At 33.5% G+C, this 12,418-nt stretch overlaps 1 long non-coding RNA gene across 5 annotated transcripts in view; it reads left to right on the top strand.

Moving 5' to 3' along the window:
- LOC106968861 (uncharacterized) overlaps positions 1-12,418 on the top strand; it is a 202,520-nt gene that overhangs the window by 110,895 nt on the left and 79,207 nt on the right. For 4 of the 5 annotated variants that reach the window (XR_008297102.1, XR_003413838.2, XR_008297103.1 and 1 more), the window contains one exon: positions 5,360-5,414. The exons of the other annotated variant lie outside the window; for it this stretch is intronic. This is a non-coding gene — a long non-coding RNA (uncharacterized LOC106968861). The remainder of the gene's footprint in view (positions 1-5,359; positions 5,415-12,418) is intronic. 5 annotated transcript variants of the gene reach the window in all.

The raw sequence follows: 12,418 nt of genomic DNA, 5'->3' as shown, positions 1-12,418 counted from the left end.
GTATTAGTTTCTGTGGATGTTATAACAAACTACCACAAACTAGGCAGCTTAAGGCAGAAATGTATTCTTTCATGGTTCTGGAGACCAGAATTCCAAAATCAAGGTGTTGGCATGGCTGAACTCTATGTGGAGATTCTAGAGACTCATTGTCTCTTCCAGCTTGTGGTTGCTGTCAACATTCCTTGACTTGTGGTCACATCACTCCAAAGTCTGCCTTCATAGTCATATTACCTATTCTCTTCTGTGTTGCTTTTCTCCTATAAAGATACTTTTGAATACCTTAGGGCCCATTAAGACAATCTAGGGTAATTTCAACTCAAAATCCTTTAATAATGTCTGTAAATATCCTTTTTCCAAATAAGATAACATTTAAAAGTTTTAGGCTTTAGGATTTGATATCTTGGGATGGTCTTTATTCATCCTACTACATGCTCTGTCATGATTTTCTGATGATCAGATTCAGAATACCTTTTTTAAATAAAATAAATTTTATAATTATTTTTTATGTATACATTTATTATCAGTTTCCCTTAGACCAGCACTATCCAGTAGAAATATAATGAGAGCCACATATATAATTTAAAGTTTTCTAGTATCCATATAAAAAGGTGAAAAGAAACACATGAAATTAACTTGAATATATATTTTATTTAACTCAGTACATCCAAAATATTATCATTTCAACATGAATCAATATCAAAATTATTACTGAATATATATTATTCTGACTAATTTTGAAATTATTACTGAATATATATTATTATATATACAGATGTATATTTACTCATTGAATGAATAGTTATTATATGAGTAAAAAGAGACAAGCAAAATGTCATGCCAAGCTATATCACAATTTTCTTAACATATATATAAATATATGTTTTTTTTTTTTTTTTTTTTTTGCAGAGTCACATTTATCTGAACTGTGAGTAGAAAGTTAAGTATTAGTGATTATGAAATTTCTCTATGTGTTTCTAAACCAACTCACATTTGTGCATTATTTGTCTGGATGACAAATTTTACAAGTTTGCATTCTTTAAATATTTTATTTAAATTTTAGGGGTATTTGTAAATGTTTAATATTCTGGGATTTGGTGAAATGGATCTTAATACATATTTATTATAATAATTTTCTTAGTTATGGTGAATTCTATTAACCAAAATTGCTGTGGAATTCATCCTCTTAAATATTTATTGTCACATAATATTTTAGATTTGAGCAGTGGGGAAATAATACTGTAGCTCACTGAGAAATTAGAATAGTAATGAAATTCAATCTATAATAGTTTATACATCATTTTGAACTGACTAATGTTAGGAAAGGCATGCATATTCTATTAAAATATTAAAAGTTATTGAGGGCAAATTTTTATTTAATATTAAAATAAAAAACCTCTTTAATCACTGGGAAGAATCCTCAGAAGTGGAAAGAAAAACTCTACATCAACTTAAACATTTCAGGACAACCAATTTCACTAATTTAAAACAACTTCCAGAGCTAAGGATCCAAGCAAATGAGCCATTTTCTTTAAAAATTCTGACTCATCTTGGGAGCATTAAAATTAATAGAACTTATGATCTTGAGTTCTACTCATTTGTGAATGTGTTTTCAGTAAGTACACATAATTGGGGTTGGGATCTGACAGTCCCTTATATATATAACCACCATTAATATACATAGAGTTTTATACCATTAATATTTCAAGGGGTTTGACTCATGATTTTATAAAATGAACACACCCATGAAATGAACTAATGCAGAAAACAAATCTTATTGTAGACTAGTGGGATGCTCTATACCTATAAAACATTGGGATTAAAAGTTCTAAGACAATATTTTAGCCCAAAGCCCTAATCCTTTCTATAGAATTCTGGGGCAGAGAAGATGATAGGGGGAGTACAGTGAAGGGAAGGTGGGTGGGGTCAGGGAAGTGTAATCACATTTTGCAAGGATCTCATGGATGAGTGGGTCAGTGCTTTATTTTCAAGAGGCAAATTTTTTAGCATTGGTTATCACCAGATTTTTCTCTAGGCATTGTTGTTTTGTTTTCCATCAAAGTTTACTTTTCCCAGTCCTTGTCTACTCTACTTTTTGACACTTTCCTCCTGGAGGCTCAGATTCTGAGCTCGTTCTAATGAAGGTAGGAGAAATATTCTACACTTTAGCCATACCAGTCAGTGGTGTCTGAATTTAGTTGTGCTTCCACAAAATTTTTTGTTATGTCCAGAAGGAGCTTGAAGGGTTGAATAAACTCATACAACTTGGTATGTCATCATTAGTTGCCCTACTTAGTACTCTGGTTCCCCATTGGGACTCTGATACTCTGTCTTTGACAGGCTCCTATTCCTTGAGGTAGATATAATATTTTAATTAAAACAAAAGACAAGCATCATTAACAAAAATCTTAAACTTGTTTCTCCAAGATTTAACTATGCTTGTCTTTAAATTTTTTTTTAATATTTATTTTTGAGAGAGACAGAAAGAGTGCACCTGCGTGAACCAGGGAGGGGCAGAGAGAGAGGGAGACTGAGCATCTGAAGCAGGCTCTGTGCTGAAGCAGAGGGCCTGATGCAGGGCTTGAACTCATGAACTGTGAGATCATGACCTGAGCCAAAATTGGACGCCTAACCGAATGGACCACCCAGGCACCCTGTAACTTTATGGTTTTTATATTTAGTAATTTATGAAAGTCATATCTAATAACTTTCAAGTGTTGACATCAAAGGGTGAAAAGTAGTGACTGCTTTAAGAATTATATAAATTTCTGAGTAATAAGGTCAAAAGGTGAAAATTTAACAGATGTCATAGATTTTGAAGTTAATATAATGTATAGGCATGTTTATCAGAATTAAGTGTGTTTATGAAGAATTTTACTAAAAGAATTTTAGGTATTTTCAGTTTTTACTTATGTAATGAAAGATTTAAAAGTTTTAAGAACCCATATGGTTCTGGTTGCCCAGAACCATAGGGGCACCTGGGTGGCTCGGTTAAGAGTCCGACTTTAGCTCAGATCATGATCTCACAGTTGGTGAGTTCGAACCCCTGCATTGGGCTCTGTGCTGACAGTTCAGAGCCTGGAACCTGCATCGGATTCTGTGTTTCATTCTCTCTCTGACCCTCCCCCACTTGTGCTCTGTCTCTGTCTCTCAAAAATAAATAAATGTAAAAAAAAAATTTAAAGTTTTGAGAACTGTATAATGCTTAACCCTGAGAACTTCTGAGAATATGCAAAAGAAATGCTAATGTAACATCAAATACATCAAAAATTGAAAATGAAAGTCCATCATGCTGAAGAAAATCATTTATAAAGAAACAAAAATGTCTGAAAATGAAAGAGAAAAACTCCATAGGACTAAAGAAATAGAAAAACACATATAAATGCTCATAATCTATAATCATGTAGAAAAGCATAATTCAGTAAATTTGTGTTAAAATGGGATTTTATTATATATTATATAATATAATGTTTATTATATTACATATATACACATAGTACATACTATGATATATATTATAATATGTACCTTATTATAATATAATAAATGTGGAGCCCTAAAGCAAACTCAGATCATTGTTGCATATTACATTTACCTGGATATATATATACCTTTATATTCAGAAGAACATAGTTTCTCATAGCTTTAGCTGTTTCAGTTGCATATAGTACCATTCACAATTCTTAGGGACAGATTTTTGACTGTCTGTTTTTACCTTTAAAACCCATGAGTGTGAAAAATTCAAAAGTTTGATTATTTGACTTAGATACTGTATCTAACAAGAATTAGGTATTTAATTATCCTAACAATAAACTTTATGAATATGTAAGTAAAATATATTCATATTTTATTAATAATTATTACAATCTGTAAGAATAATGAATTTCCATAAATTTCATCAACTTTTTGATTTCAAGATATGAATGCTTTATAATTGTGAAACTCATGGAATCCAGTCAAAATCATGTCCTTTTCCATTACTTCATCTAAGCTCTTTTACAATATTAGACCTCCTTGGAAGATGACATCTGCAGGCAGTAGTTTAAATTAACCAAAGTTCTTTGGGCACTGTTCATTGGACTATTGACTGCTCTAGATTTGGACTAACCCAACAACTGGATCGGTATTATTAGCTCTCACATTCCTTTATATTTTCTGCTCATTCATCTTCCCTCTAGCATATATTAATTAGGCAGTGAATAAGACAAAGAATAATACTTGGGTTCTTACAGATTCATCTACTGTCACTAACTGCATTCCCAAACCAGCCACTTGGAATCTCTCTGCATATCTCAAAACATGTTGCAAAATTGTCAAGACTATCAAATCCCATTTACTTTCCATTCATTTTAGTATTGTACAGAACAAAGTTCTTCTAAGAGGACTAAAGGGAATTTTGTTAAATCAAATAAATAGCAATGGGGTTTTAGGGTTCCCCAAAGCCCGGAACTCATGAGTGTTGACAATTTAAGTGACAAATCTATCCAATAGTATGGTGGTTGAGATCCATTTATTTTCAGGGAGAGGAATAGATGAGCTTCTTCTCCTCTAGTTTTACCACTCCCAGTCAGTCCAGTGATGGGATTTCATCTCTCAGCCACACTCTGAATAGGGCACATTTTGGAAGGGACCGCAGAGTTCAAAGAAGCATCAGCAAAAATCTCTGTCTGTGGAAGCTCCCCTGCTTCTCTAAGATGGTGGGTTAGCAGTTGATTTAGACATAAGTTGAAAAGGGGACCTTTAAATTTGAGTTAAGATTTTACAGATTATAAAGTAACATCTTCATTAGACATCTTTATTCCATTCTTTGGTCTTACCTTATTCCTCACCTCACCCACTCCACAATACACACTCTTATCCCTGAACTCCGCCCTTGAGCTTCATTCAGTGTCTGTTTCTCCATCCAACCCTGAGGCTGACTCCATGTTTTCCTCCATCTCCAAGTGAGGTTTTGGATACTCGGGGATGGAGTGGGGATTAGGGGCAAGTTAGGATGGGGGTGAAGTGAGCCTCTCTCAATATAGTATTATTATTAAAAATGATATTTTTAATTTTTAATAATGTTTTTACATTCTAACTCATACCACTCATTTTGGCACCAAAAGGACAGCTGTGTAAAAATATCTTGGCATTCAGCTACATAAAAATGTCTTTCTTTGGCCACCAGTAGACCTCAGTAACACTTCACCTGGAACATTGATGGGGGAGAGAATATTGGTACTGTAAAAGATCACTTTATAAATTTACCAAGAGAAATAAGGGAAAAGAAAAGTGTTTGGAGTTTACTACCAGAATGATGGTATATCTGTATATTTCTTCACCTGCCTTTGACCTTTTGTTTTATTATTGCTGCCCCACACAGGCCTCTGTAACTGCTGCCAGCAGTTTCTGATTCATCAAAGACATCACTCTCAAGGGTAATTATTTACACATGGAAATTGGTTGGAAATTAGGTGTCACCAAAAGGCTGCTTTGTGTACTGTGGTGGCGTGTATATAAATATATCGGTTCATAGTTAACACATGCAAAATACTCACACGGATGAGTGGTGAGTAGAGCTAGCCATAGACCAGGATTTCATGAAATAGAAGGGGCCCCATGAGACAGAAAGTTGTGCCAAATAACTTGTTTCTAAAATCTGAGCTCAAATTCTTTTACAACATCCCCAAAGAATGGCAAGGCACATCAAATGACCAGGAATTCCTAGCTCACAAGATGGAATACTCCATTTCCAGTTGGTTCTAATTCAAGCCTTTGCTTATATTTTGACTGCAATCTGCCTGCCTTGAGCCTTCTTCTAGTCCTAGTGCAGCTCTCTGCAATCAGGTTAAGACTAACCCTTTTTCCCCATAGCAACTTTGCAGGTTAGTTTTAAACAGATATAACTGATCTCTATTTTTTTGGTTTAAATGAAATACTGCCTTTAATTGTAACACTGAGGGATGGATTGAATACTTGTGTTCTGAGATGATCTAAAAGAAATGCTAATGATGTGTAACTAATATAACACTGTATGTTAACTATACTGGAATTAAAAAAAAAGCTTGTTCAAAAAGATATATGCACCCTATGTTTATTGCAGAATTATTTACAATAGCTAAGATTGGAAGGAACCCAAGTGTCCATTGATAAATGAATGTATAAAGAAGATGTGGTATATATATAATGTAAATACACACACACACACACACACACATATACATTTCAGTATATATAATGAAATATTACTGAAGCATAAGAGAATGATATGTTGTCATTTGCAACAACGTGGATTGACCTGGAGGGTCCATTGAACATTATGCTGTGTGAAATATGTCAGAAAAAGACAAAAACCCTATGATTTAACTTATATATGGAATCTAAAAAACAAAACAAATAAAAACTCCCACAAATCTAAACAGACTCTTAAATGCAGGGAAAAGACTGATAATTGCCAGAGGGGAGTTTGGGCAAAATAAAGGAAATTAAGAGGTACAAACTTCTAGTTATAAAATAAATAAGTCAAAGAGGTGAAAAATAATGCATAGAGAAGGCAATAATATTATAATAATGTTTTATGGTGACAGTTTGTGACTACACTTATCATAGTGAGCACTGAGTTATGTATAGAATTGTTGAATAGGTATGTTATATGCCTGAAAGAAAAGAAATGCTAATGAGATATTAAAGAGGAAATCAAATACATCAAGACTCAAAAATAAATGATAGATTCCTGGGGTGCCTGGGTGGCTCAGTCATTTGAGCATCTGACTTTTGATTTCAGTTCAGGTCATGATATCACAGTTTGTGGGATGGAGCCCCCAGCATTGGAATCTACACTGACAGTGTGGAGCCTGCTTGGGATTCTCTCTCTCTGCCCCTCCCCTGCTCGTGCACATGCTCTCTCTCTCTCAAAATAAATAAATAAAAATTAAAAAAAAATAAATGATAGAATCCTGATGTTGATAAGCAAATGCCATGATTTTGACTTCTTTCAAAATTCACCAGTCTATCCATCACAGCATAAACAGCCACAGTGAAGTAATCTGATTTCTAAATCACTGGCTTATATATAAACTTTAAGAACACAGTTCACTAACAACGTGGAAATTGCCTATATAAATATGTAGGTACAAACAGGTAGATAATGGGTTATGACTTTTGGAATTAAAATTGTAGCAGTAAACAGAAGTGATGAGCAGCTAAGGGCAGATACTCTGGAGTCAGTAAAGCTCGAATCCCACCTCTGCAACAGATTAGCTGTGGGACTTTGGTCACGTTACTCAACATCTTCTCTGGGACTCAGTTTCTTCATCTTCAAAATTAGGATTCTACTTACTTGATTTGAATTCTAAGAAGGATCAAAGGAGGTAATATTTGTAATGCCTAGTCTCTAGCAATGCCAGCTACTTACTAAGGGTGGTAGATTAGTTGCAAACTGACTCTGATTCTACATGCTTTCCTTTTTCCACACCCTTTGAAATACATCATGTTGATGTTCCTCCCATCAAGACATAGAGTCTATTTTTCACCTCTTATATCTATGATGGCCTTTTGACTTATCTTAGCCAATGTAATAGAGTGATTGCAAGCCTAGACTTTAAGAGTCATTGTGTTCTTTTCCTCTTGGACACTTATGACTGCCGTGGAAATAAGCTTGGCCCAGACTGCTAGCGGATTAAGGAGCACATGAAAATGATCTGAGTTGTCTCATTGCAGTTCATCCTAGATCAACGAGACCACTGTCACTTATCAATACAAATACTTGTCAAAAAAATAATGCTGGTTGTTGTTATTGTTTGGAACATGACTGACATATAGTAATCTTCACATATTTAAAATATACAATTTGAAGGGCGCCTGGGTGGCTCAGTCGGTTGAGCGTCCGACTTCAGCTCAGGTCATGATCTTATGGTTTGTGAATTTGAGCTCTGCATTGGGCTCTGTGCTGACAGCTCAGAGCCTGGAGACTGCTTCGGATTCTGTGTCTCCCTCTCTCTCTTCATCTCCCACTCATGCTCTCTCTCTCTCAAAAATAAAAATTAAAAAAAAAATTTTAAAAACCAATATATATCCGTTAAAAAATAAGATATACAATTTGATAAGTTTATGTATGTAGCTATATGAAAACAATATGTATACAGCAATGAAACCATGACCACAATCAAGATAATGAATATATCTATCACTCCCCAAAGTTTTCTTGTGCTCCTTTGTTGTCCCCATCCCCAGGCAATCACTGATCAATTTCTGTCATTTTAGATACATAAGAATTTTCTAGAATTATATATAAATGGAATCATAGAGTATATAGTCTTATTTTTTGTTTGGCCTCTTTTACTCAACATAATTATTTTGAGCTTCATTTGAATTGCCCTATGCATATTGCTGAGTAGTACTCCATTTTATGGACATACCATAATTGTTTATCTATTCACCTATTGATGAATATTTGGGTCGTTTTCAGCTTTTAGCTATTGAAATTAAAAATTTGATTGTAAGTCTTTTTATGGATGTATGCTTTCATTTCTTTTGGAAAATACCTATGACTAAAATGGCTAGATCATATGGAAGGTGTGAATGCTTAACTTTTTAAGAAACTGAGGAATTATTTTCCAATGTGTTTGTACCATTTACATTCCGCCAGCAATGGTGTTTGTTTCATGTTTTTGCCAACTCCTGATATAGTTAAGCCTTATATTTTTAGCCATTCCAAAAGGTATGTTATTTTAATTTATATTTCGCTAATGCCTAATGCTGTTATAAATTTCTTATGTGCTTATTTACCATTTAAATACTTTGCCTATTTAAAAATTTTGATTGCTTATTTTCTTATTTAGTTTTGAGAGTTCTTTATATATCCTGTGTATAAGTTTTTTCACCAGGCATATGACTTACAAAAATTTATTCCCAATCTGAGTCTTATCTTTCATCCTCTAAACAATGTCTTTTGAAGAGAAGAATTTAAAAATTTTCATGAGGTGCAGTTTATTAAATTTTATAGGTCATACTTTTTGGTGTCATATCTAAGAATTCTTTGTTTAATCCAGAGTCATGAAGATTTGCTCCTATGTTTTCTTTTAGAATTTGTCTAGTTTTATTTTACGTTTTGAGTTAATTTTTATATATGCTTCAAGATGTGAGACAGCTTCAAAAGGATAGGTATTAAGTCTTCTTAAAATGTTTGGTTGAATTCCCTTGGGAAGCCATCTGGCCCTGGACTCTTGTTTGTTGGGATATTTTTGATTACTTATTCAATTTCTTTACTGGATAGGAGTCAGTTCAAATTCTTTATTTCTTCCTGATTCAGTTTTGGTAGTTTATATGTTTCTAGGCATTTATGCATTTCTTCCAGTTAACCCAATTTGTTGGCGTATAATTGCTTATGATAGTCTCTTATTATTGTTTGTATTTCTGAGGTGTTGGTTGTGATCTCTCCTTTTTCATTAGTGATTGTATTTATTTGGATCCTTTCCTTTTTATTTTTAATAAATCTGGCTAGGGGGGTTATTGATTTTGTTAATTATTTCAAAGAATCTGCTCCTGGTTTCATTGATCTGTTCTGTTGTTTTTTTTTTTTTTTATTCTATATCATTGATTTCTGCTCTAATCTTTATTATTTCCATTCTTCCACTGGTTTTGGGCTTTATGTGCTCCTCTTTTTCCAGCTCCTTTAGGTGTAAGGTTAGGTTGTGTATTTGAGATCTTTCTTCCTTCTTTAGGAAGGCCTGGATTGCTATATACTTCCCTCTTATGGCCACCTTTGTTACATCCCAGAGATTTTGGACTGCCGTGCTTTCATTTTCATTGGCTTCCATGTACTTTTTAAATTTCCTCTTTAATTTCTTGGTTAATACATTCATTCTTTAGTAGGATGTTCTTTAATCTCCAAGTATTTGTAGTCTTTCCAGATTTTTTCTTGTGGCTGATTTTAAGTTTCATAGTGTTGTGGCCTGAAAATATGCGTGGTATGATCTCAATCTTTTTGTAGTTGTTGAGGACTCGGTTATGAGCCAGTATGTGATCTATTCTGGAGAATGTTCCATGTGCATTCAAGAAGAATGTATATTCTGCTTCTTTAGGATGAAAAGTTCTGAATATATCTGTTAAGTCCATCTGATCCAGTGTGTTATTCAAAGCCATTATTTCCTTGTTGATTTTCTGTTTAGATGACCTGTCCATTGCTGTAAGTGGGATGTTGAAGTCCCCTAATATTATGGTATTATTATCAGTGAATTTATTTATGTTTGTGATTGATTAAAAAATATATACACACACACACACACACGCACACACACACATATATATGTGTATATATATATATATATACACACACACACACACACACACACACACACACACACACATATATACACACACATAGCGTACCAAGTTGGGGGCATAGATTATTACAATTGTTAGATCTTCTTGGTGGATAAACCCCTTAACTATGATATAATATCCTTTTTCATCTTTTGTTACAGTCTTTGTTTTAAAATCTAGTTTTTCTGATATAAGTATGGCCACTCCAGCCCTCTTTTGATGTCCATTAGCATGACAGATTGTTCTCCATCCTCTTACTTTCAATCTGCAGGTGTCTTTAGATTTAAAATGAGTCTCTTGTAGGCATACAGATGGGTCTTTTTTTTTTATCCATTCTGATACCCTATGTCTTTTGATTGGAGCATTTAGTCCATTTACATTTCAGAGTGATTACTGAAAGATATGAATTTGGTGCCATTGTGTTGCCTACAGATTGGTGTTTCTGGTGATGTTCTCTGGTCTTTTCTAGTCTTTGCTGCTTTTGATCTTTTTTGTTATGTTTTGTTTTTTTCTCCCAAGAGCCCCCCTTAAAATCTCTTGCAGGGCTGGTTTAGTGGTCACAAACTCCTTTAGATTTTGTTTGTCTGGGAAACTCTTTATCTCTCCTATTATGAATGAAGATGTGAGACAAAGTTCTTCTTCTTCTCCTCCTTCTTTCTTCCCATGGATATCCAATTCTAGTGCCATGTGTTGAAAAAACTATCCTTTATATATTGAATTGTCAATGCATCTTCATTGAAAATCAGGTTTTGTATATTTGTGAATCTATTTCTGGACTTTGTATTCTGTCCCATTGACTGTCTTTATACCAACACTATACTGTTTTGATCACAGTAGCTTTAGAATAAATCTTAAGATCAGGCAATACTAATTCTCCCACTTTTTTCTTTTTAAAAGTTGTTTAGGTTATTCAAGAACCTTTGAATTCTACATAAACTTTAGACTAAATTTGTCAAATTCTACTGAAAAAGCCTGCTGGGGTTTTTATTGGAATTGCATTGAACCTATAGACTAATTTGGGGAGATTGATGTCTTATCAGTATTGACTCTTCTGGCTTATAGACATGGAATGTATTTCCGTCTATTTAGGCATTCTTTAGTTTCCCTCACAAGTGTTTTGTAGTTTTCAGTGTATAGGTCTTACATAACTTTTCTCAGATTTATTTCTAATATTTTTCCTTTTAAATAACATAAATTGTATTTTTAATGTTTCAATTTCTGACTGTGTATTCCTACTATATAGGAATAGAATTAAGTTTTGTATATTGATCTTGTATCCTGTAAGCTTGCTAATGTCAGTTATTTGTTCCTGTAGCATTTTGTGTATTTCATCACATTTTATGCATAGATGACCAGGTCATCTGTGAATAAAGACTTTTTGTACTTTTTTCTTTCCAATATTACATGCCTTATTTCTTTTTATGGTTTTATTTTATAACTGGTATCTTCAGTGTATTGTTGAATATAAGTGTTAAAGTGTACATCCTTGCCATGTTCCTGACTTTACAGGGAATGCATTCAGTCTCTTACCATTAAGTATTTGGATGTTATAGGTTCTTCACAGGCATCTTTTATTAGGTTGAGAAAGTTACATTCTATGTTTAGTTTGCTGAGAGTGTTTAACAAATGATGCTGTAAATATAAAGACAAATTAAAAGAAAAAGGATGAACAAAGACATAGCATTCTGTCACTAATGGAAAGAAAGCTGGGGTGGATATATTAATATTGAAGTAGATTTCAAAGCAAAGAATATTAATAAAGATAAAGAAAATCATGGCATAATAATAAAAGAGTCAAGTCATCAAAAGGACATAATAATTGTAAACATTTATAAACATGATGACAGCACTTTAAAATATAGGAAGCAAAATTGATTGAGCTGCAAGGAGAAATAGACAAATCCACAATTAATAGAGTTTGTGTACACCTTTGTGAATAATTGAGAGAGTAACTGTACAGAGGGTCCACAAGAAATAAGAGACTTAAAAATACTATGAGCAACAAACAGTTAAAAAATTTAGTAAGCAATAAGATACTGTTCACAAGAAAGTAGAATGGTGGTTGCCAGAAGCTGGGGGAGGGGCAAGTCGGGAGTTATTTAATGGGTATAGAATTTCA

This window comes from Acinonyx jubatus, chromosome A2, assembly GCF_027475565.1.
Source record: "Acinonyx jubatus isolate Ajub_Pintada_27869175 chromosome A2, VMU_Ajub_asm_v1.0, whole genome shotgun sequence".
Taxonomy (NCBI): Eukaryota; Metazoa; Chordata; class Mammalia; order Carnivora; family Felidae; genus Acinonyx; species Acinonyx jubatus.
The sequence above is the reverse complement of the archived record's forward strand: the minus strand, read 5'-3'. Positions and strand labels throughout refer to the sequence as shown.